A 25,002-nucleotide genomic window follows, 5' to 3' on the forward strand; every position below is an offset into this window, starting at 1 on the left:
TCCTTCCCTTCCCTTGTCTTATCTAATGGGACCATGTTATGGCAGGTGATATTTTAGGGTTAATTTGTCAACTAACCCAAAAGCGTATGAAGACCTAAGAAGTTACAAGTGTGCTTTTTGTATCTTTTAAAAAAAAAAAGACTTTGTTTATTTCACAGAGAGAGACACAGCGAGAGAGGGAGCACAGCAGGGGGAGTGGGAGGGGGAGGAGCAGGCTTCCCGCAAGCAGGGAGCCTGACGTGGGGTTCCGGGATCATGACCTAAGCAAAGGCAGTCGCTTAATGACTGAGCCACCCAGTGTCCCATGTCGTTTTGTATCTTGTTATATTTAAATGCTTTTAATTAAGTCCATTTTACAAATTTACAGTTTAACATTGGTAGCTAAATTAGAATTTTAGAACTCTGTCATTTATCAAAGCAGCAAAGACTAACCAATGGAAAAAAGACAGTCTCTTCAATAAATGGTGCTGGGAACATTGCACAGCCACATGCAGAAAAATGAAACTGGACCATTCACTGAGTCCATACACAAGGATAAACTCAAACTGGATGAAAGACCTCAATGTGAGACAGGAATCCATCCAAATCCTAGAGAACACAGGCAGCAACCTCGTCCACATCAGCTGTAGCAACCTCTTGCAAGACATGTCTCTAAAAGCAAGGGAAACAAAAGCAAAAATGAACTTTTGGGACTTCATCAAGATAAAAAGCTTTTGCACAGCAAAGGAAACAGTCAACAAAACCAAAAGAGAACCTACAGAATGGGAGAAGATAATTGCCAATGACATCTCAGATAAAGCCCGAGTACCCAAAATCTGTAAAGAACTTACCAAACTCAACACCCAATGAACAAATAATCCAATCAAGAAATGGGCAGAGGGGCGCCTGGGTGGCTCAGTGGGTTAAGCCTCTGCCTTCAGCCCAGGTCATGATCCCAGGGTCCTGGGATCGAGCCCCACATCAGGCTCTCTGCTCAGCAGGGAGCCTGCTTCTTCCTCTTCTCTCTGCCTGCTGCTCTGCCTGCTTGTGGTCTCTCTCTCTCTGCCAAATAAATAAATCTTAAAAAAAAAAATGGGCAGAGGACATGAACAGACATTTCTGCAAAGAAGACATCCAGATGGCCAACAGAGACATGAAGAAGTACTCAACATAACTCATCATCAGAGAAATACAAATCAAAACCAAAATGAGATCCCACCTCACGCCAGTCAGAATGGCTAAAATTAACAAGTCAGGAAATGACAGATACTGGCGAGGATGCGGAGAGAGGGGAACCCTCCTACACTGTTGGTGGGAATGCAAGCTGGTGCAGCCACTCTGGAAAACAGCATGGAGGTTCCTCAAAAAGTTGAAAACAGAGCTACCCTACGACCCAGCAATTGCACTACTGGGTATTTACCCTAAAGATACAAATGTAGTGACCCCAAGGGGCACATGCACCTGAATGTTTATAGCAGCAATGTCCACAATAGCCAAACTATGGAAAGAAGCTAGATGTCCATCCACAGATGAATGGATAAAGAAGATGTGGTATATATATACGATGGAATACTATGCAGCCATCAGAAAATGAAATCTTGCCATCTGCAATGACGTAGATGGAACTAGAGGATGTTATGCTGAGCGAAATAAGTCAGTCGGAGAAAGACAATTATTGTACGGTTTCACTCATATGTGGAATTTAAGAAACAAAACAGAGGATCATAGGGGAAGAGAGGAAAAAATAAAACAAGACAAAACCAGAGAGGGAGACAAACAGTAAGAGACTTTTAATCTCAGGAAACAAACTGAGGGCTGCTGGAGGGGAGGTGGGTGGTGGGAAGGGGTAACTGGGTGATGGACATTAGGGAGGGCACTTCATGTAATGAGCACCGGGTGTTACATGCAACTGATGAATCACAGACCTTTACTTGTGAGACTGATAATACATTATATGTTAATTGAATTTAGATTTTATTTTTTGTAAGATTTTACTTATTTATTTGCCAGACAGACAATCAGGCAGGGGTGGAGGAGGGAGCAGGCTCCCTGCTGAGTAGAGAGCCCAATGTGGGGCTCCATCCCAGGATCCTGGGATCGTGACCAGAGCTGAAGACAGAGGCTTTAACCTGCTGAGCCACCCAGGTGCCCTGAATTTAGATTTTAAAAAAGAAAATTCAAAAAATTATATCATTTATTTATTAAAGAATGTATTTATTAAGGATTTAATTTATTTTGCTTGAGAGAGAGAGGGAGGGAGAGAGCACTAGCAGGGGGACCCCAGAGAGGGAGGGAGAAGCAGGCTCCCCACTCAGCAGGGAGCCTAACTCAGGGCTGGATCCGAGGACCCCAGGATCATGACCTGAGTGGAAATTAGATGCTTAACTGACTGAGACATCCGGGCACCCCTATGTAATTTATTTTTCAACCTAGTTTATTGAAGACTAAACTAGATTCTTTTTGACTTTTTTTTTTTTAGTATCTCAATATGATGAGAATAGAAATGATTGCAAAAAATGAAGACCAAAATTGGTCCTGCTGGTTTTAGGTGGAAATGTCGTCTTTCATAGGTTAAATTTGGCTTTGCAGTCTTCATTGATGGTGAAGTGCACTCGGGAGTATTTGCAGAAAAGCGTTGGCTAATCAAGCAACAAAGTCATTAAAATAAGTTACATTAACACCAAAACATGAAATATATTCAAAACTAATGGAATATTTTGAAAGGAAGATTGAATCCAAGATCAGATGTTTACTATTTACATAATATTTTATTTATTATTATTATTTTTAAAGATTTTCTTTATTTGATAGAGAGATCTCAAGTTGGCGGGGGGGGGGGGGGGGGGGAATGCAGGCTCCCCACCGAGCAGAGAGCCCGAGGCCATGCGGGGCTCGATCCCAGGACCCTGAGATCATGACCTGAGCTGAAGGCAGAGTCTTAACCCACTGAGCCACCCAGGCACCCCATAATATTTTATTTTACATAACTTTTAAAATTTTACATATTTTTTACATTTTACATAATAATGTTAATAATAACATTGTTTTACAATATTTTACATAATAACATTTAGTGATGCAGGCTGTTACAAAATCATACTTTATTAAAAACTGTGATTGCCAAGACATTAGCCAAAGGTTGCATCAAAGATGTCCCAGAAGTGGTGAATGAACATACGGCAAAATAAAATGTGTCCATACCAAAGAATACCAAGAAAGAAATTATTGATGAAATTGGGTTTTCATAGCTGAATTTTTATGACCTTAGTTTTTGTCTGCTTTCATTTTTAGTATTCTAATCTCAGTAGTGGACTTACCCTTCATTTAAGAATGTTAAACGTTGTTCTTTCCTGGAACCCTTAACATTTAGACATTCCAGACAAAGGCAAAACTCTACCGGTGATGGTATGTCATCTGCAAGGCTGTTTGGCAGTAGGAAAAATTAAAAGGCTCAGTTAAAATGACCAGAGATGTTCAATAATTTTCACCATGTCACCAGAGAAATCAAGATGGCCCAGTGTCATCGTAAGAACACACACAGCACATTCACGCACGCAGATGCAATAGAGATTCTTTTCTGGTGTCTTTTGACTGACCCTCACCCTACATGCGCACACAGACAAAACCTCAAGGTAGAAATGAATTAAATGAATTAAATGAATTAAAGAATGTGTTGCAGGAATGCCTGGGTGGCTCAGTCAGTTAAGCGTCTACCTTTGGCTCAGGTCACGATCCCAGCGTCCTGTCCTGCATCGGGGTCCTTGCTCAGCGTGGACCCTGCTTCTCCCTCCGCCTGCTGCTCCCTGGTTGTGCTCTTTCTCTTTCTCTGACAGATAAAGAAATCTTTAAAAATAAAAAACAAAAAAACAGCGTGTGTTGCTGAGTAGCGTATTGGAATTCTTGCCCTCCAACTTTTTAACATTTTTTCCAATTAAACTTTAGATTTTAGGGGAGCCTGGGTGGTTCATTCAGTTGGGTGTCTGATTCCTGGTTTTGGCTCAGGTCATGAGCTCAGGGTCATAAGATCGAGCCCCAGCTTGGGCTCTGCGCTCAGCTCAGAGTCTGCTTGAGATTCTCTCTCCCGCTCCCTGGGCTCCCCCCTCCACCTTGTGCATATGCGCACTCCTGTGCTCGCTCTCAAATAAATAGACAAATAAACAAGAAATAAATAAAATCTTTTTAAAAACCTTTAGATTTTATTTTTTAAAATTTTAAATGGACTCACAACCAGAACTGATCAGCTAGCGCAGTTGATGGATGTGTGATAGTCCCATTTGGATTGTGCAGTTTGGGTACCAAGCTCTTTATCAGAAAGGGGGATAGAGGGGCGCCTGGGTGGCTCAGTGGGTTAAGCCTCTGCCTTCGGCTCGGGTCATGATCTCAGGTTCTTGGGATCGGTCCCCACATCGGGCTCTCTGCTCGGCAGGGAGCCTGCTTCCCCCTCTCTCTTTGCCTGCCTCTCTGCCTACTTGTGATCTCTCTCTCTCTCTCTCTGTCAAATAAATAAATAAATATTTTAAAAAAGAAAGAAAGAAAGAAAGGGGGATAGATTACAAAGTCAGAAAGACCAGTTGGTTTTGAGGTACACCCGTGATTATGGTTACGTGTGTGTACATGCTCAAGCGTCTGGGGTGGAGAAGCCTGAGCCAGAGGCTGACTTCTACCATGAAGGTGGAGAAAATGCTGAGAGAAAGGACAGGATGGGGGAGAGAGCCAGGGGTGGGATATTGGGAAGACGTGAGGGTCTGAGGAACGATGCTCCCGGAAGAACCTACAAGTGGTAACTGACCAACAGACATCTCCGTTAGAAGAGAAAACCGTCTTTCCCACAATCCAGGTGTAGTGTGGATTTCAAGAACATGATCTTACCAAAGTTGAGGAATCACTGCCCTCAGGAAATTATCTTCTCGGTACTCTGCAATAGATACAAACCTAGAGTGATGTAGAATTTTCTTTCGGATTCCTCCTAACACTCCTAACAAATTGAAAAACCCACTCTGTTTACAGGTTGTAGTGTGACATAAAAACGTTTCTCTCTTATGAATAACTATGTATTTACAATATGTACAGAATTTAAATTAAGGAGTGAAGATATTTGGAGGAAAAATGAAAGAGTGTGATCTTCTTGGAACATGTTTGGCGGAATCACCAGGGGAGAGGGGAGAGTGGAAGGTGTGTCTTCCTGGGCTGGTTGCTGTGTGAAACCCAGAGGCGGGGAAATGCTTGGAAATGAGCATTTACTTTGGGTGGAGCACACCCCCTGGAGTTTGTAAGTTAATTCCGGGGACAACCGGTGATTGGGCATGACTTCCAATGTCGCCCACATTTATGGGATGGGAGAGATGCACGGTTCCGAAACTCCTGAAGCAAAACCTTCACAGAGCCTCTTGATTAACGCAGCGGTCTGGTTTCCTAAAAGGGGTGTGTTATTGCCACAAACACTGAATTAACACAAACCAAACCAGTCACCTCTTTTGTGATCGAGAATAGCCATTCTCCTTCGCTCAGATCTCTTGCTTTGCCCTCAGGTCTCCCTGTGCAATATTTTCTTCTGGTTTAGGTCAGCCATCAAAACTATTTTACCTGACGAACTGGGTGGCATGATCAAATTCACAAGGACTCATCAAAGTTATCACTGTTATGGGGACTGTGGATTTAAAACTCCCTGGGGAAGAAGGTAGGATTGTCCCACAAGCACAAAGCGATTGTCCACGTCGGGGGACAAGGTGCGTCTGCGTTCTTTGACGCTCCCCTAAGTTCCTAGAACACCTGCTCTACATCTTTTGTGGCCTTTCCAAGAGGCGGTGCTCTGACAACAACACCAGAGTCTGAGCTCAGGGCCAGTGGGATGGGGAACTTTTCCCGCACTCTGGTCACTTCTTTAATTTTGGAATCCAAACAGGGCCATGTGGCAGGGAGCAGCGTCTGCCTTCTCAGCTCACACCCACATCCTTGAGCACTTCTCGGTCTTCCCGGAGATGGAGAGGGAACAGAGGGCGGCCTGCTTCTTTGGCTGGGATGGACTTCCCCGACCTGTCACACCTGTCTCTAGACCTGTCACGAGGGGACGGTCACCTGCTCGGTTCGCAGGGCTCAGGACCAGCAAATTATGCAGCCCGCTAGTGCCACTGCTCATTGTAGGGCAATCCTGTGTTCTCCGTTCCAGAGGAGAAACCGTCCTCCCAGGAAGCACTCGAGCGGGCTGACTTTTTCAGATTTCCTAGGCCTTTAATTTTAAACTTTCCCTTACCTCCAGGAGAGACCCTCTTGACCTGGTTCCGGATGCTAGTTTGGGGCACCCGGAGGGCGAGGTGGGTGTGGGTCGACTGTGTCAGGAGCTGCCCTTCCAGGTCAGAGAGGTTCTGGCTCTCCGAACGCACATTTTCCCCACAGCGCGGTTTTTGTGGAGTGTGAGACTTTATAGAACACAGCAGTGGTTTCTCCGGGTGGATGGAAGATAAAAACACCGACTTTGAGCAAATGAGCATCAACTACCACTTTGTATTCCAAAATGTCTATCTAGGGAGTTCACCGAGAGAGCATGTCCCTCCCAACAACGGGAGCACTGCAGACAGAAACCTGGAGTTTTTTCACTCAAAGATCAAAAGGTGTCTGCACCAGGAGATGCCAAGGAAACCTTCCGGAAATGGAGGTGCTGGGGATCGAACCCAGGGCCTCGTGCATGCTAAGCACGCGCTCTACCACTGAGCTACACCCCCGACACACTTGCTCTCTTTTTCTGGTTTTTCTTTTTTTCAGAAGCGTTTTAATCACAGTCATCTACGTCCCCTGGAGTCCCAAGGACCTGAAGCTGCTAACAAAAAGACTCTTTATATACAGCTCCCTTATTCTGGAAGCCCCTAGATTGCATTCTCTTTCCAGCTGCATGAAGAGGAAGGCAATGACGCTGGACAGAAAGGCACCTGCCCGAGACCCACTCATGCTGGTCAGCCCACCCTGAAGCCGGGGCCACACAAAGTTTTAAGAGAAGAGCCTGGTCCCAGCTCTGTCTGCTGGAGGAGCGTGGAAACAGTGTGAGACAGCTAGTCCCCTCCTTAATTTCCTAATACCGATCCCCACAAGGAACCAGGGCTGCAGGAAGAACTTGCAGTGGCCGGGGTTGGGGCAGGGAAATCACAAGAGGAGCCTGGACCGTCTCTCCTTGCCAGAAGGTAAGCAAGTGCTCGGCAGGTGAAGGTTAGCTTAGGACACACGAGCCACTAGACAAATCTTGGAGACACTGAGCATTAACATTAACCAAAAGACAGGGGCGCCTGGGTGGCTCAGTCGGTTCAGCATCCGGCCCAGGGCCGCGAGCTCGAGCCCCGCGCTGGGTGGAGTGCGGAGCTCCCTCGAACAGAAATAAACACATGAATTGAACGTCTGAGTCCTCTGATGAGGGAGAAGTTTTCTTCGCAACGGTCTGCGCGTTAGTAAGTGTTGGACCACTGAGTCTCCTCTTCGGTGGAAGGAACTTGAGTTCAAAACAAAGATGCACCTACACCTACGTCATGACGGTTGGAAGGGACCGATTGTTAGTGTGTTGCGCCAGGAATGGGCTTACAAAGAACAGATGCGTTTCTTTCCCTTCCTTCAAGTTCCCCTCGGAAATAACTTCTTCTGGAAGAGGTGCACTGTCCACAGGACCTTGTTTCCTAATGCCCTCCCCGCCTCCGGCCCGTGCGGCTCTCAGGACCCGAGAAGCGCACGCGGGGCGGTGAGGACACCCCTCTCCAAAGACGTGGGGCGCAGCGGTTTCGGAGAGGAGGGGCTGACACACTCCTTGCCCCTCATTTCACACCCGTACTGTGGAGTAGTTCACCGCAGCCTCATCTCCGCACCTGGACCGGGATTTCCTGGGCACCGCTGGTGGTGCCCGCCTCCCTCCCTCCCACCCTCCTCCCTCAGAGCCCCCCACCTTTCCTCTTGATCCTGTGCAGGTGCGGGTCTTTGCACGCCCTGCGCCGCCTCTCACAGATTTCTAAGCGCGCCGAAGATCGGAGAAGGACGCGGAGGACCAGGAGAACACTTGGTCCTGAGACCGCCCTAGGGGGGCCAGGCGGCGCGCGGCAAGCACGGAGCGCCGGGGCTGCAGCTCGGAACGCCCGTCTCTTCGCGTGAGCGTTGCGGAAGCGAGAGCGTCGCGCCGAGCGGACCCTGGCCCTTCCGCCGAGTCCCGCACCTGAGGACGCTCGCCGCAGCCAGCAGGGTGGGGCCCCCAGGCCGTGCGCGCGAGGGGGTGTAGCTCAGTGGTAGAGCGCGTGCTTAGCATGCACGAGGCCCCGGGTTCGGTCCCCGGCACCTCCACGCATGCCCGGTTTCCCTGCGAGTTCCGTGGCCTCGACTCTTCAGGACGGTGTTCTCTTTTCATGCCGGGCATGTGTGGGCGGATAGGGCAGAGCAGAGACTAGGGAAAGAAAGTGCAAGTTTTCTTCTCTATTGATAGAATAGCGCGAGAAAAAGGAATAAGTCCAAAAGGAGTAAGTCCGGCGGATTTTGTCCGAGGGCTTCTCAGTCTTTTTTGTCTTTCCATTGCCCTTTGTCTTTCCTGTTCCTGCAAACGTAGCGCTCATTCATTGCAATTCCGAGGGCCTTGGTTCCTCCAAAGCCGCAGCGATAGTACCCGAGGCATTCAGATCTCCTCCCGACTTGCTTGTGCCCAGACAGCCAGGTTCTGCCAGGGCAAAAGGAATCAAAGCCACCGAGTTCCCGTAAAAATGGAGAAGCCCCCAGAGGCCCCCCCACTGGAGGTGCCGGGGATTGAACCCGGGGCCTCGTGCATGCTAAGCACGCGCTCTACCACTGAGCTACACCCCCTCTGGTACTTGTGGGCCCCACCCTGCTGGTTGCGGGGATCATCTCCAGGTGCACGAGATCGTAGCGAAAGGGTCAGGGTCCGCCCGGTGCAACCCTGCTGTTGGGAAACACCCCAGAGAAGAGACGTTGCTTTGCTGTGCAACGGGGTTACAAAGGAATACGCGCGGAAGCCACGGAGATTCCCGGGGGACGCCTTTCACAGTCTCCGGTTTGCGATGAAAGTCGATGAGAAGGATAACGACCCGCTCAGCAGACCAAACTCTCGGCTTGGAAGGTCTGACTCCCCCGGCCAGGTTAGAACCCGCCGGCTGCAGGGCTTGATGATGGGACCGGGATGTAGAACACGGGTCGGGTGGAGCGCTGTAAGGTCTGTCCGGACAGACTCAGGTTCTGCGAGAGCTGGACACCCGCCTCTCCCAGCTTCCTGGGTTTGCAGCTGCACGACTCCAAACCCTGCTTCTGTGTTCACCAGCCGTCTCCCTGTGTGTCTGCCCCAATTCCCTCTCCCCGCAAGGACACCCGTCAGCTGCATTGGCCCTGCCCTCAGGTCCTCATCTGGGCTTGATGACATCTGCAAAGACCCTATTTCCAAATCAAGTGACATTCTGAGGTTCCAGGAGCCCATGAATTTGGAGGGAGGGCACCATCCACCCAGCACAGCTACCCTACAGCATGAGATGTGTTCATCGCAGTTCTCTCTGTGTCTCGTAATATGAGTAACAGGGGAAGTTAAATACGATTTAAAGAGGCATGTGAGATGCCAAATAAGCTGCAACATTATTTAAGAAACAGGGCTGACCTTTCTCAAAACTTAATGATACCAAAGCAGAACAAAACCCAAACAAAACCCCCCTTCAGCATCAGTGTCGGAGGGACACAGAGATTAAAGTACAGGGAAGCTTCGGGGACAGCATTGCTGAAACCCAAGTTCAGCTCCCGGTCTCTTGAAAGGCCAGTACTCAACAGATGAGTTGCGACTGGAAACAGATATGACCTTTATTCAGGAGGCTGGCACCAGGGGAGAAGGCGGACTCTGGTCCAGAAGCTGACCCTGAGGTTTCTGCCTGGCCCGGGGGGTCTAGTTAATCAGTTAAGGGGTGCAGTGGTCTATGGCATTCTTGATTACGATGGTGCTAGCGACGGACATTATTGTGGTGCTGGAGGCTGTGCAAGACAGTTCGGTTCCTTGGTCTTCCCATGACTCTGGTGATACGGAATTGTCTCCCTTCACCTCCTTTCTTCTTGCTATTTTCTGCTCCTTGACAACAGTGGACTGCCCTACCCAGGGTGATTGGGATCGCGTAAGAGAGAAATGAGCCACAAGTAGCCACTGGATTAATCAGCTTTTTCACCCGAGCTACCATTTTGCAATATTATTGAGGAGAAAGGAAGATGAAAATGAGAAAAAGAAAAAAAAAAAAAGAAGCCCATGCAAAGACATATGCTGCCCACTTCTGAAGTCCTTTTCTGTCCTTGCTGTTACTCTCTGTTTTAGTCTGTGCGACCTTCGTTGCAGACTTTTTCTCTACCCCAAGTCCAGTCGTCATTATTCGTGACCTAGGTGAGCATTACCAGCAGGAACCATGACGCTTCCTTTCATTTTAGTCTATTACATCTAAGAAACAATGTAGAGAGGTTCCAGAAAGCTCCAAACTGAGTCAGGAAGCATTATCCTCAGTTTTGCATTTTCATGAGGCTATGAAGAGGAGAGGCTTGGAGAATGGGTAGTGTGAAGGGCTCAAAATTGCCCATTGATATCAGAAGATAAGGAGGTTTTAGGATGTTTAATTGTGAGCTCTTAATCTTCTGGCTGGGACTGAGATGTTTTATTGTTATTGTATTAAACTTCATTGTTAATTCATGTCCAGGTGTTCTCAATGCTAACACAGAGCCTAAAACCACATAATGGTGGCAGGAATTTTCTGTTCCTTGCTTCTAATACAGAAATAAATTGACCTAAAAACAACAAAAACCCAGAAGAAATCCTGTCCTTCCCTATCCCTCACTTCCCACCTCCAAACGTGGCTCCAAATTCTGTGTCAATCTACATTCAGTTTGTATTTTTCTTGTATCCTCAAATCTGTCTTTCCGTTTTCATGTGTTCACCCACCTCAGCCTCCTAAGGGTCTCTGAAGTTGCCTTCCCGCCTGCAGTGGGGGCTGGATACCAGGCTCGCTGGGTTGCCCGTGTTCCACCAACGGTTCTCTCGCTCCCTGCGGCTCTGGCTTCGCTCCCTCTGAGTCTTGACTTCAGGGGCCAGATGAGGAGACAGGAAGCTGTGCGGGAGGAGGCGCACCTGTAAGAGAAAGCCGGCTTGATTAGCCTCTAAGAACGAGAAAGTTTTAACAGCGGCTGGAGTTCTGAAACCTCACGCTGGGAGACGAAACCGTCACCGACTGGGCTATGCCGCTCCATAGGCAAGGACGTCGTGGAATTCTAACCGAGTGGACTTTTGCCTCGTACTTTCTCCTTATTCCAGGTTTCCACACCGACTTTGCTCCCACTTATATCTGAGATGGTCAAGCCTGAATCAACACTACTCCCTGGTTCCTGCGGGAGCTGCCGGTTAACAGGGGGCCCCAGACCCCGCCCCCCGCACGTGTTCGCCTTGTGCGCCAGCAGCACCGAGAGCCGCCGGGGCGGCTGCGGACTAGGCACGTCAGATCTTCTTGTGGGACAAAGGTCTTCAGGGCCTTCTCTTTCTCAGGGAGAAGGGGGACCTTGTCCAGTGTGTGTGTGTGTTCAGAAGATGGGGAGAACGATACAGTGGACCACCTGTAGATATATCTCCTTTTGGGTGGAATCCTGCCAATAAATCACTCCAGTCTCCGGGTGCTTGGTTTTTCCAGGCTAGTGGCTCTCAGACTGGTTGATTAACAGAACCACCTGGGAGACTTTAAAATCATAGAAATTATTGACTGATTCTTCTCTCGATTTCGGCTCAGGTCCTGATCTCAAGGTCATGGGTTGGAGGCCCGCTGGGAACCCTGTCTTGAGCACCGCTCCCCCCACCCCCATGTGGGGATCTGCACTCAGTAGCGAGTCTCCTGGAGTCTCTCTCCGTCCCTCCCTCAATCCCCACTTCACCACTCCCTTTCTTCTCAAAATAAACCTTAACAACAACAATAACAAGGTTCCTGTGGGAGTTGACGGTCCCATAAAACATTGGCCAAACTCAGAGCTACTCTTTGTGTCTTACAGGACGCAGTTGAGGATTTCTCTAGGCCTACAGAGGTTTTATAAGGTCTTAGATCTTTGCGAAGGCTTTACAAAACCTAGAGTCCCAGCTCACGTATTTCCTCTTTGAGCTTTCTTTCTTTAGGGGAGGATTCTGTCCGAACAAAGCTCTGTAATGAACTGTAGCTTTTCCTTCCTTTTCTCTTCCCTCTTCTCCGTAAGAGATCTCCGGAGGCCAGAGCTGAAGCATGCGCTAGCTGGGGCTGCACCAGGGACTACCAGAGCAGTGATTCTTTCGTCAGAGCCGTTCTTCATTCATGACCAAGTTTTGCGATCAGTTCACTCCTCTTCTGTCGAATCCCCCCTCCCTTAGCCTAAATTTCAAGATCAGCACCATGTCACCCATCTGACCGTGTCTTCTTTCTCACCAACATTATTACTTTATTCCACTTTTTTCATTTTTCTCCCACCTGGACCAAAGTTCCCCGAGGTGACGCGCTGCGAACCTTCTATATATCTGCACGATCTTATAGGTTATCGAAAATCCGAATAGCAAAATGAAAACCATGTAATCAATAAAATAGTAGCTAGTAAGCATTTATTGTGCATATAATAACAGCTCATGAACTGGGAGCTTTCACATTTAAAGCCGATGTGAAGCTCAGGGCATGACATCACGGGATTTGGCTTATAATGTGAAAAGGAGGAAGCTGTTTATTTAGTTCTTATGGTAATGGTTATTGCAGTGGGGGGTTCCGGATGGCAAGGGATTGCTTAAGAGGGATTATTTTACACCGGTTTTAGGAAGATGGCTTGTTTCTTTTATGATTATCAGAGGCGTTTACATAAAGTAACCTAAGTTTCCCTTGTGTTCATGAGATAAGCTAGATGTAGTTTGGCTTATGTGGCTGAGGTTGTTTTGTCTGCTCAGGCAATTTTCCGGTCTGGTCTGGGTTTTGTACTTAATTTTAACAGGATCTTCCTTGCCTTGTAGTCACACAGAAGTTGAGACAAAAGGAAATTGGAGTCAGACGTGCACATCCCAGCTGGGATGCTCTGTGGTGCAGAACTAGAGCCAGTGCTCTGGTAGACTTCTGGTGAGCAGACTGGGGGGCTGTTAGTGGCAGAAACGCTCTCTGGTCTAGCATTCAGATACCCTTCTTACAACATAAAAAAAGTTTCGGGCTAGGATTTTGTGGAATAGGGACGTTAAATGCAGTAAGCCTTGTTCTACCAACCGTTTGATCCTGTAACGGTGCAGAAATCAGCGCAAGCAGCTGTTGTTGGGATTTCCTGCAGTCTAGGGTCTATGCAGGTGTGCAGCTCGTGCAGGGAGACCCAGTGTAGGCCTGGGTTCCTTCAATTCAGACTTTCCCTCTCCCATACCAAGCTGTACACATCTAAGTTTCATCAGCACAAGGAAGACAAGAAGGAGTGAGAGAACGAAAGATCATGCTCACTTAGGATCTCGGGGAAGGAGACCAATAAGCGTGTTATGGCCTCATGAATAAGCTCCTGCTGCTTTCCTCCGCGTCACAGTTCACCGAGGAACTGGAACGGGAAAGAAAGAGGAGGGGCAGCTGGCTGGCTCTGTCCGTGGACTATGCGGGTCTTGCTTGTGGAGTTGTGTGTTCCAGCCCCATGGGGGGACACATTATTTAAAAATAGTATCTTTTAAAAAAAGAAAGAAAAGAAAGGGCAAAGGAAAGAAAAGCAGGCCGTTGTGCAATGCCTGTTAGATGTTCTTTTTGGTATCCTCAGTAGAACCTGTGTGAAGGCTGAGGAGCAGAAAACCATTGATTTTTCTCTGCCCTCATTGTCCTTACACACACACACACACACACACACACACACACACACACAGGGAGAGGGAGAGACAGACAGACAGACAGACACGTCAGTAAGCCAGAATAATCACCAAATGCGGCAGGATATCAATACCAACTTCCGAGGGAGGAAGCAAGGGAAAGACCTTTCTCCAGGAATGCGGTGCTTTCTGAACCGAACGCTGGGGAAACGATTAGTGTCTGAAGTCCGAGGTGTGGTGGAAACAAGTCAGGAAAGCTGTAGACTAAAAGGTCCACCAGTCCCAGATCCCCAGTTTGGAAGGTTCACAAGTGCCGTCAAGGAATTCTTCCCACAGCGTGTCAGCTGATGGCAGACCTCCTCTGCGATCACGGTCCCCAGTAAATCTTCCAGAGGACTCAGGGAGGAGAATCAGAGCTGGCCGCCTTCCGTCTTCCCCAGCTTCACTAGCAAACGCTTAACGTTTTTAAGTCTTTAAATGAAAACCCGCCAGAAACATGTTCGTCAGTATTACGGGAGACTCTTAGATGAAGAGCCTTAGGTCTCGAAGTCAGTTGAGATGTTCGATGGACACGCTAAGCTGAAAGCCAGCTTTCCAGAACAAATGGCTTTTCCTCTGTCTTTCCCAGACCAGCCATTCCTACTTGCTTTGAGGTGTCCAGGACTCCCCGAGTTTTCCAGCCCACTGACCACACCACGTGGAGGTGTCCAGGCTCTTCGACTTCATTCTTTCAAATACCCTCATTGTTCGCGGCTTTCTCGCTGTGTCAGTGTGTTCAGAGCGAAGGGAGTTTGCCGGCCTCGCTGGGTCTCCCAGCTTTGCTCGGGCCCTGCACCTGCCCTCTTCCTCGCCCGCCCCTGTTCATTCCTCCAGTCTGCCGGCTGGGCGGGGGAAGGGGAGGAGTCACTTCGAGAGACTCTTGAAGTGGCTATTGTTTGTAAAACCCTTTGTGGACATAATCGTCCAGAGAGGGACAGAGAGGGATAGTGGAAGCAGATTGAGGCCCAGCGCTAAGAGGGGGACGCCAGAGCCAGCAGGTGCCAAGTTTAGTGACTGGTCCCCCCCAAGGCTCCCCCTGAGGTTGGCTGTCTGGGGTCCAGAGGCGCGTGGAGCTGAACCGTTACGCTGCGGTCTGTACAGGAGACGTTCTTGGAACTTTCCTGGTGGAGGCAAGTAGCTGTCCCCCAGCACTCTGCTGGTGAGCGGGCCCTGGAGCAGGTCACCCGAGTGCGGAGGCCTGAGATTCGGTTTATAATCTGGTTACCCGGGGAAGCCTGTGCCTACTACCCAGTGTAGTAATTTCAAAAAGAGCAACATTTAACCCGGTAGACATTCTGCAGACTATAATTCTGCAAACTATAATTCTAATAGTTTGAAAAATGGGAAAACAGAAGTAATATTTTACCAAACAAGAAAGACCCAGGGAAGCGAGGGGGGTGTAGCTCAGTGGGAGAGCGCGTGCTTCGCATGTACGAGGCCCCGGGTTCAATCCCCGGCACCTCCACTATTCATTTTTTCCAGGATTAGAAAATCTACTGGATTACTTTTATTGTTTTCGCGTTTCTCCCCTGCGGCTTACAGCTCCCGGCATCCGTAGCTGCACAAGGAAGACAAAGGGGAGGAGGGTCGAAAGAAGGAACCAAGCCCACCAGAAGCTCCTCCTTCCGAAGCCACTCCAAACCCGCACGTTCTAAGTGGGTTTTATTGGGTCTAACCATACAGGGCGGGACAGAAACAGGACAGACTGGAGGGAAACAGAAATCTACACCCTCCCTCCGTGTCAGTTCTCTGAGCGGTCAGCTGTGCTCATCCGACCTGGGTGTCTGGCAGGAGGAGGACAGCTGCTCCCCCAAGGCCTTGGGGTCTGGTCCCCTCTCCGTTCGCCCCGCGCGCGTCCCCTGTGCGCGCAACCACCACCAATCACCGCGCGCGCGCAGCTGGGGTGCCGGGGCGGAGAGCAGGGCATCCCAAGCCTTCCCCGGAGCGATTGTGCACATAAGCGACTGTTCCACCCCAAACAGCGGCGCTTCGGGACCGTGGACGCTGCCAGCGCGAATGTTGAAAAGACAATTGGAAGCTTGGAGGCTGGACGCTCTCAGACCTCAGGAAAAGCTTGATTTGGGAAATTAGGCGTAAGATATTAAAGGCATTTTGCTCGACGCCGGATTTGGGGAGAGCAGTTGTTCTTGTAGATGGCAAATTGAATCTCACTGGAGATTTCCACATGCCACGTGGTAGAAAACATCCAAATCTGTACACACACGCAGCTGAAATAAGACCGCGAGGGTGTTACGGGCGAGCGAGGAGCACAGTTCTTTCGCTCCCACACGTCTTACTTCTGTGCACTGAATTCTAGTTTCTTGTGTTTGAAATATTTTCCAGGGCCAAGACGGAGCAGCTTCTGGGGGGGGCGGGTGCCACGTCAGCAAACCTAGACTTAGGTTTCCACGTTCCTGTGGATGACCAGCTTGGCCAGACCTGAGGAGTACCCGCCCATTCCCCAAACGCCCTGCCAGCTCGGGCCTCCCTGCCCCAAACAAGACTGAATCAGAAATCTTCCGTTTGTCACTTCCTTGTTCTTTATTTTTTTTATAAATTCTTTCTCCTATAAAAGATTCCTGCCTTCTACCCCATTTTGCAGTTCTCTGACTGTCCACATCATGAAGTGTTAAAGAAAGTCTGCATCACCTCAACTGTCTTCTGCAATCATTTCTTTTTTAAGATTTTTATTTATTTATTTGACAGAGATCACAAGTAGGCAGAGAGGCAGGCAGAGAGAGAGGAGGAAGCAGGCTCCCCACTGAGCAGAGAGCCCGATGTGGGGCTCCATTCCAGAACCCTGGGATCATGACCTGAGCTGAAGGCAGAGGCTTTAACCCACTGAGCCACCCAGGTGCCCCCTGCAATCATTTTTAACACTTGTTTTTGGAACTTTAAGGAAAGTCATAAAGTGGAATCTGTGAGTTATCGCCAGACCAGAGATCCCAGAGAGAGATGCAACCCAAAGGGGCTGTGTTTGGGGTGGGGGGGAGAGGAAGGGTAAGGGTAGACGGATGTGTGAGTTTTTCGTGTTTCCTAAAACAAACACTGTCCTACACAGGAGGAGCCAGAACACTACAGGACTGCTTTTTTCTAAAGATGAGTCTAGGCTGGGTGGATGTATCAAAACGGGTTCTATTTTCATTTCCTTTTGGATGCCAGTTTGTGTATCAACGGTGCAGAAACTGTAAATGCTGAGTTTCAAGAGACAGAGCAAGGCTTGAGTCATGTGTGCACACAGAAGAGCTCCCTCCTCAAAGGCAATTGGGCCAGAAAGGGTGGGATCAGCCATTCACACAGGAAAATGGAACAGACAAGACTCCGGACTCCACGCAGGATGCCATTTATACAGCCTGTGCTGTGACCACCCAAGGCACCTGCGTCTGGGGTGTTGCTTTTAGACTCTCCAGGCTGAGAACTGCTTTTAGGAATCTGTGGCTATTTCAGGGCAGATGCCAAGTAAACACTGCTTTTAAATTCCTTTTTGGGTGCTGTTCTCTCGAATTTTCCATCTGGTAACTCTAGGCAGAGAACAAAAGGTTGTGCTTGATAGTTTTCCCTTCCAGGAGCACCGGAGTGTCCTTTTCGTCTTCCTCTTCTTACTCTCACTGGATTAAATACGAAGCCTCTGCATGGCCTCAAGTACGGCAGTGGGGCAGAACCATGAAAGAAAGTCTGGAGAGCACACTGGGAGTCTGGCCGCTGTGGTCTCCAGGGGAATCCAGGTGCTGGGCACCCTTTCCAGGAAAGGGAAACAGCTACTATACCCAGGGCATCGAAACCTCACCTTTGGCCCCCCATGGCCACAGGGGTCAAGTGCCCCTGAGCTTGGACCTGCAGATCTGTCCTTGTCTGGCCAATCTCCGTGGCATGGGTTTCCCACAACATCACCACAGGGTCCACTGCTCCTCGGTACCAGAGACCTGTCGGCAAATGCAGAGGAGTGGGCACAAGGAAAAGACAACATTCAGAAAGTTGTCTCTGGAAATCTAGGGCCAGACGGAAAGAGAAGACAGAAAATCTTCTGCTACTCAAGGAAAAGGGGAAGAGTCCGCTCCGATCACGGTTCTGGCACCTTCCAGACAGAATGAATCTGAACGTCAATGAAGCATCTTCCTGAGGACTGTGACATGTCTGGCCAGCTCGGTCACCCGGTCACCCCGAGTGGAACTCTGCAGAGAGCTTGCCTCCGGCAGCAGGAATTTCACGTGGTCATCAAAGAGAAGACGGTCTTGTGACTTTTTGAGGGCCCAGAGAGACCCGTTGGAAAAGGAGAGTTAGGGATCCTTGGTTCGTATTTCTGGAAAACAAACGAAAGGCTGGCTTGAGACTGATTTTGGACCCTGGGTTTCGTCGTCCTCTGTGCTTCAGGGATCTTCCTGCTCCTCTCAGCTTGCTCCAAGTCCCGGTCCTCCGTTAATCCTCGGGAAAGCATTTCCATCCCACCGGGGACAAGTCTCACCACGGGGACGTTTACCTGTGTCTTCGAATTCCTCCTCTCCCGGGACTTCTCTGCCCTTGAGCCTCGGAAAGGCCCGCGGGGGTCCTGCGGAAGGATACGGAGACCAGGCCTGTGCGGTGTGGCCAAGCCCCGACTCCGGTCCTTCCGCGGAGGCGGCGGCGCGGTGTCCGTCGCGGGACCTGGCTGGACGGACGGCGCGCCCGCGAGTGCCCACGCCGACCCGGGCCCGCGGCGCGTGTGTTCGGGCGGACGGAGGGGGACGGTGGAGGAGAGCGGTCCCGTCGGACCCAGAACGGCTTTCGGAGGGAACTGCCCGGAGTGAGGAGCGCGCGAGGACGCCGGGCGGGCCGGTACCGCGTCCGCATTCAGGTGCGCCGTGCGCCCCGTTCCCCGTCCGCCGCCGGGCGCGCCGTGCGTCCGGAGCGCGTCTGCAGCCAGACCCGGGGCGCCGACGGCCACGCGCTCCGCCTCAGGCCACCTTGCGTCGCACTCACGCGGGGCTGCACGGAAATTTATACCGCTGAGAGGCTCCCCGGAATGAACATCTGGCAGGTCCCGGAAGCCCAGACCTCGAGAGCTGGGAACGCAGAACCTGGTAGTTTGGACCGCGTAGCTGGGAAGGCCTCCTGTAGGAGGAGGCGGAGGGAGGGAGAGGGGTTGAGGCGTGGGCGGATGGGGCGAGCGAGGTGGCCAGCTGGGGCTGCCGCCGAGCGAACTGGGAAGACCCTGGCTCTGGGGCCTCCCCCAGCCCAACCCGGAGATGTCGGGGAAGGGTCTGGGTCTTGGGAGAAGGAATTCAGGGACAGACGTGCCGCGCCGGGGTGAGCGACGCGAGCGGGACAGGACACCCGAGAGCAGGGGGGAGACTCGGAGACGCGCCCCTGGGGGTTCGGTTTCTGTCTCTGACTGACGGCTGTTTGCTGTACGGCGGGAGTAGTCGCTACTCGGGGCCGGAAGCGGGGTCTCCTCACCGGCCCAGGGGCTGCGGGTCGTGGCGCCGCCATCTTGGGCCTCCCTGGTGGGATCCGGCTTCCCGCGGACGCTGCCCGGACGGGCCCCCGACCTTCTCCACAGCCGGCCGTGGCCTCCACCTTGCTGGCCTCCGGGCCTGCCGCGAGAGCCGCGGTAACTGCCTGCTCCGACTCGACTAACAACGTAGGGAGACGAGGGCTGGATGTGGATCTTTAGACGCGAAGAGGGTTTGGGTGGATGGGCAGGAAGGACGCGTCCGCCCGCGCCTGTTCTCTGCGTCCTCTACGTAGGGAAACACCGGAGTCCCGTGTGTTTTCAGGGAGGTGAGGCGAAGACCTTTGTCCCACGAGAGGGTCCCACTCACTTTTACCCTGGCGGTGGCACTCGAGAGCGTCGCGGGGACTCTGCAGACTTGAGCCCTTCGGAGCACGGCCTCTGCCTGCGTTTCTGGAGGGAAGACCGGTTGTTCCGGGCCGGAGCCCGCCGTGTGGGGGCGCGGGGGCGCCGGCTGCTCTGAGCGTGTGAGCTCCGTGCGCACAAGGTTGCTTTCAGCGCGTCGGAGCAGGTGGACCAAAGTCCCCGGTCGCCCAACGCACTTACCTTTACTGGGCTGACAGAGAAGACCCGGCACAGGAGCCCGGATAGCTCAGTTGGCAGAGCATCAGACTTTTAATCTGAGGGTCCAGGGTTCAAGTCCCTGTTCGGGCGGTAAAGTTCTTTTTCTTTTTTTCCCTTGTATTCTCACTTCCAAAGAAGTGTTAGCGGTACTTCCGTCCCTGGTCGAGGGGATTGGACCCTGGCTTGGGGAGTGGGTACTCTGTCTTCGCTTGTGTAGGGGGAGGAGCCTTTATCAAGCTATATGAAAAGAGCGCTGTCCTGGTTATTGATAAGGTCGCTCCGTTTCCTCCAGAAGGGGAGAGGAACTTGGATTTGAACCTGATTAATTTAAAATACCTACATATTTAAGATACAGTCTTGTGAAAATATTTGACAACCACAGCAATTCCTGAAAACTGCTATTCTGTAGAAATCTCTAAGATTTTCTTTAAAAATTATTTTTATTATTATGTAGCTACAGAGGAGAAGGGCAGTACATAGAGTGAGAATTGAGAAGGGTTCATAGTGATTTGAAGATTGGGAACGCGTTGATGGTATTCATGGAAAACCATATAGAGAGCCAGAGTGATCTTGGGCTCTGGATTCATTCCAGATAGCATAGCGCTTCTGGAACTTCTTAGAAATCCCAGGAAGTGCTTAGAAGTTGAGGCGAGGTTATTGCCTTCTCCTCTTTGCCTTCTGCAAGGAACAAGTCTCTTGTTCCTGTTCCCAGAAATCCCCTGCAGTCAATTGTGAACTTCCCAGGATCTTGTTTTGTCTGTCTCTCAGTTGTGTCATCCCGCTGCCGGTCTCTGAGGAAGAGAGGTGTGTGAGCTGGGGAAACGGGCTGCGCTAACTTGGTTCTGTGTCCTGGTGCAGAGTGCAGCGAGGCTTATGGCCAGCACTCCTGTAAGTCATCACTCTGCACGGCAACTGGAGCAGGCTGGTCCCCAAGTGGGCTGTTGTACATTCCTGACATGGAGGGGTTCTTTTCCATTTACTTCCAGCTATACCTCCAAAATTTTCCCTGAATTTTTGTGGCCAGTCATTCTTTGCCAATGTTACTGAAACGTCTGTCCAAAGGAAGGCTGTGGGATTAACTCTTAAGTTACAGAATTTTTTGAGAAACTGAGGAACTCATTTTAATCAGTAGACAGAACACACCCATGACCAATACACTCTCTTCAGAAAATGCCCAAATGTGGGCCACTGAGGTGGGGCAACCGATGAAGTGTCTAACTCTTGGTTTCAGCTCTGGTCATGATTCTATGGTCTTGGCATTGAGCCCCACATTGGGATCTGTACTCAGCATGCAGTCTTCTTGAGCTCGTCTCTCTCGGTCTCCTTCTGCCCCTCCTGTTCTTGCTGTCTCTCTCTAAAATAAATAAATAAAGTCTTCAAAAAGAAAACCCCCAAACATGAAGTGTATGTCTAACCCATCTATGCCGTGAGGGAAAACAGAAGCCTTCTGTGCCTTTTTGGAAGGACTCCAGGCCCATTGAAGGCGTTCAAATGTTCGTTTAATGCTGCTCCTGCTTTCCACTAGGATCTTTGGCAAATCCCCACTGTGACATCATAGGTCAGTTGTCAAAAGTTAAATCAAGTGATTTTTTTCATGTCTGCAATTTGGAGTAAGGATGTAACAGAAGAACAGAACACAGTAATCATGAGGGACTGAAGTAGAGGAATACAAGGCCTTTTCAGTTAGGACATGTGGTCGTCCTGTCCCTTTTATAGCAGGGGAATGGAGGAAGAACTCTGTTACTTGCCTATCCAACCCAGTTTTCTCAGGGATCCCTTATAATACAGCAATATTAAAGGGAAGATATAAAACATTTTCAATATTAAAGGAAGAACTAAAACACTTTAAAGATTTTTATTTATTTATTTGGTAGAGAGAGATCACAAGTATGCGGAGCAGCAGACAGAGAGAGACGGGGAGGCGACTTGGGGCTCGCTCCTTCCCATGACCCAGAGATCAGGATCATAACCGGAGGCAAGAGGCCCAACTTACTGAGCCATCCAGGTGCCCTGAAATAAAAACACTTTAATAGTTAGAAGGAAATACAGGGGGAACCTGGAAACTAGTTCATACAAGTAACGACCTGGGAAGGACAGAAGGTGATACGGTTCTTCAGGTTGCTGTTGCCTAAATCAGTGGTTGTGAAGATGAGGCTGGGGGTTGGCAAACCTGAGGGAGGAACTAAGTGCATCACGAGAAGTCATATTTGTTTGTCTTCCTCGTGGGCGTTAACTCAAGGATTACTTTCTCAGTGGACTTATTTAGGAAAATATTTAAGCATCTGTTCCTCCTTACTTCCCAGTTAGAGGAAAGGACATATATCACATCACATGTTATAGGAAGAAGGGTCTGTACAACACATGCGCACGCGTGGTCACCCATCGTTCATTTGCAGGCTGCCTGTCTGTGGAGTACCTGATTTTTTTTTTAAGATTTTATTTATTTATTTGACAGACATAGATCACAAGTAGGCAGAGAGGCAGGCAGAGAGAGAGGGAGAAACAGGCTCCCTGCTGAGCAGAGAGCCTGATGTGGGGGCTCGATCCCAGGACTCTGAGATCATCACCTGACCGAAGGCAGGTCATGGTCATGAGCCACCCAGGCGCCCCGGAGTACCTGATTTTAACAGTGGTCAGGAGTAAATGCTGAACTCACGATTGAAATAAGATTCTGTTTTACTTTACAGACTATATTATCCAGTACTTTATAATGCTATCCTGGAAGCTAAAATTCACTTCTTAAAATTGAGCTTCATTGCTGTTGTTACACATGCCATCATAGAAAAATAGCAAGGAAGGAAAAATGTTTAGTGAGGTAAATTATATGCATTAAAAACCATAGCCATAAAAAAAAAAAGCTGTAGTCATTCTTACTTGAAAGAATCATTTGTCTGGCTAAAGTCAGGAGCAACAGGAATGATGTAAGAAGAAAAAAGAGGCAGCATATCAAAAAATATTATATTGTGGGGCACCTGGGTGGCTCAGTGGGTTAAGCCTCTGCCTTCGGCTCAGGTTATAATCTCAGGGTCCTGGGATCCAGCCCTGCATCGGGCTCTCTGCTCAGCAGGGAACCTGCTTCCTCCTCTCTCTCTCTCTGCCTGCCTCTCTGCCTACTTGTGATCTCTCTCTGTCAAATAAATAAATAGAATCTTAAAAAAATACATTACATTGTGCTCTGATAATACATTTATGTTACATTTATGTTCTGATAATACAATTTGCTCTATCAAAAGATAGAAGCAGCTAAAAACCCATGTAAGAGAAAGCTCATACAAAGGCTAAGCAGGAAATAAATATCTACCAGTGTATTAGTTATCTGTTGTTGCATAAGAAATTACCCCATCTTTTATGATTGGTCCCTCAAATTGTGCAATTCTTCTGCCTCATTTTAATCATTAGAAGAGAATCATTAAGTCCAGTCTATATTCAAGGGAAGGGAAATTAGTTTCCTCTTCTTAAAGAGAGGAGTTATCAGATAGAGATCACAAGTAGGCAGAGAGGCAGGCAGAGAGAGAGGGGGAAGCAGGCTCCCTGCGGAGCAGAGACACCCCCCCCCCAACCCCTGCCAAGCAGGGCTAGATCCCAGGACCCTGGGATCATGACCTGAGCTGAAGGCAGAGGCCTTAACCCACTGAGCCACCCAGATGCCCCTATTTTGTATACATTCTTATAACACCATGACAGACAATAATCAATTAGAAGGAAATACAGGGGAAATAAATATTTGTAATTGTAATAAAATATAAACTCATAACAAATTAAGCTAAAAGTACATCAATTATGTAAAGAAAAAAAATCTTTTTTTTTTTTTTTTTTTAAGTGGGGGAAGGAGGGGAGGGGCAGATAGAATCTTAAGCAGGCTCTACAACCAATGGGGCTCCGTCCCAGGACCCTGAGATCACAACCTGAGCTGAAATCAGGAGTCAGAAGCTTAGGGGCTCCTGGGTGGCTCAGTCATTAAGTGTCTGCCTTCAGCTCAGGTCATGATCCCACAGTCCTGGGATCCAGCCCTGCATTGGCCTCCCTGCTGGGTGGGAAGCCTGCTTCTCCTCCTCCCTCTCCCCTGGCTTGTGTTCCCTCTGTGGCGCGCTGGTGCGCACGCGCTCTCGCGCTCTCTCTCTGTCAAATAAATAAAAAAATAATCTTTAAAAAAAAAAGAAAAAGGGCGCCTGGGTGGCTCAGTGGGTTAAGCCGCTGCCTTCGGCTCAGGTCATGATCTCAGGGTCCTGGGATCGAGGCCCACATCGGGTCTCTGCTCAGCAGGGAGCCTGCTTCCCTCTCTCTCTTTCTCTGCCTGCCTCTCCATCTGCTTGTGATCTCTCTCTGTCAAATAAATAAATAAAATCTTTAAAAAAAAAAAAAAAGAAAAAAAAAGAAAAAGATGCTTAACTGACTGAGTCACCCAGGTGCCCCCCAAAGCAACATTATCTTAATGAGGGGCTTATATACCTATTCTAGTGCATGGAGAGAATATCCTGTTCCTAGTTCAGAATGCTTAGTATTTTCAAATATCAGTTCTCCCCATATTAGCATATAAATGAAAAAATTCTTCCTTAAAATTCAGATGTATATTAGTTTCGATTTTTTTTGAAAAAAATCTCAGAATGGTAAGAGAAGGTTTGTCTTAGTAGATATAAAACATACTATAAATCTACAGTAATTAAACCAAAATGGAAATGAGTCAGGAATAGACAGTAAGATCAGTGATATTGCTAAAAGTAATGGGGCCAAATATACATAAACTCTTAAGAGGTTTATAATAAAAAATAAGGGGTGCCAGCAAGGGTCTCCCTGCTCAATGGGGAGCCTGCTTCTCCCTCTCGCTCTCCCCCTCCCCTCTACTCACGCTCTCTCTCTCGCTCTGCCCTCTCTCAAATAAATAAAATATTTTTAAAAATATAAAATAAAAAAATAAGACATACATGCTGGAGTCCATTATCTTGGGTTCAAATCCCAGCTCTGACATTTACTAGTCATATGACTTCAGAGGAAATATTTGATCTCTCATTTTCTGGGCAGTTAAATGAGGATAATAATAGTTATCTACTGCACTGCATAAGATCTTTTTGAAGGTTAAATAAGATAATATAAGGATAAAATAATACAAAGATTCTAAACCCAGAGCCCAATG

At 49.0% G+C, this 25,002-nt stretch overlaps 5 non-coding genes across 5 annotated transcripts; 3 read left to right on the forward strand and 2 right to left on the reverse strand.

Annotated features, from left to right (window-relative positions):
- Positions 1 to 6,626: 6,626 nt before the first annotated feature.
- Positions 6,627 to 6,698, reverse strand: TRNAA-AGC (transfer RNA alanine (anticodon AGC)). The gene has a single exon. It is a non-coding gene; the product is annotated as a tRNA-Ala (tRNA).
- A 1,516-nt stretch (positions 6,699 to 8,214) lies between these two features.
- On the forward strand, positions 8,215 to 8,286 carry TRNAA-AGC (transfer RNA alanine (anticodon AGC)). Its single transcript has one exon. It is a non-coding gene; the product is annotated as a tRNA-Ala (tRNA).
- A 438-nt stretch (positions 8,287 to 8,724) lies between these two features.
- TRNAA-AGC (transfer RNA alanine (anticodon AGC)) lies at positions 8,725 to 8,796 on the reverse strand. The gene has a single exon. It is a non-coding gene; the product is annotated as a tRNA-Ala (tRNA).
- Positions 8,797 to 15,212: 6,416 nt separating this feature from the next.
- Positions 15,213 to 15,284, forward strand: TRNAA-CGC (transfer RNA alanine (anticodon CGC)). The gene has a single exon. It is a non-coding gene; the product is annotated as a tRNA-Ala (tRNA).
- Positions 15,285 to 19,888: 4,604 nt separating this feature from the next.
- TRNAK-UUU (transfer RNA lysine (anticodon UUU)) lies at positions 19,889 to 19,961 on the forward strand. Its single transcript has one exon. It is a non-coding gene; the product is annotated as a tRNA-Lys (tRNA).
- The last annotated feature ends 5,041 nt before the right edge of the window (positions 19,962 to 25,002 follow it).

The sequence above is a fragment of the Lutra lutra genome, chromosome 6 (assembly GCF_902655055.1).
Source record: "Lutra lutra chromosome 6, mLutLut1.2, whole genome shotgun sequence".
Taxonomy (NCBI): domain Eukaryota; kingdom Metazoa; phylum Chordata; class Mammalia; order Carnivora; family Mustelidae; genus Lutra; species Lutra lutra.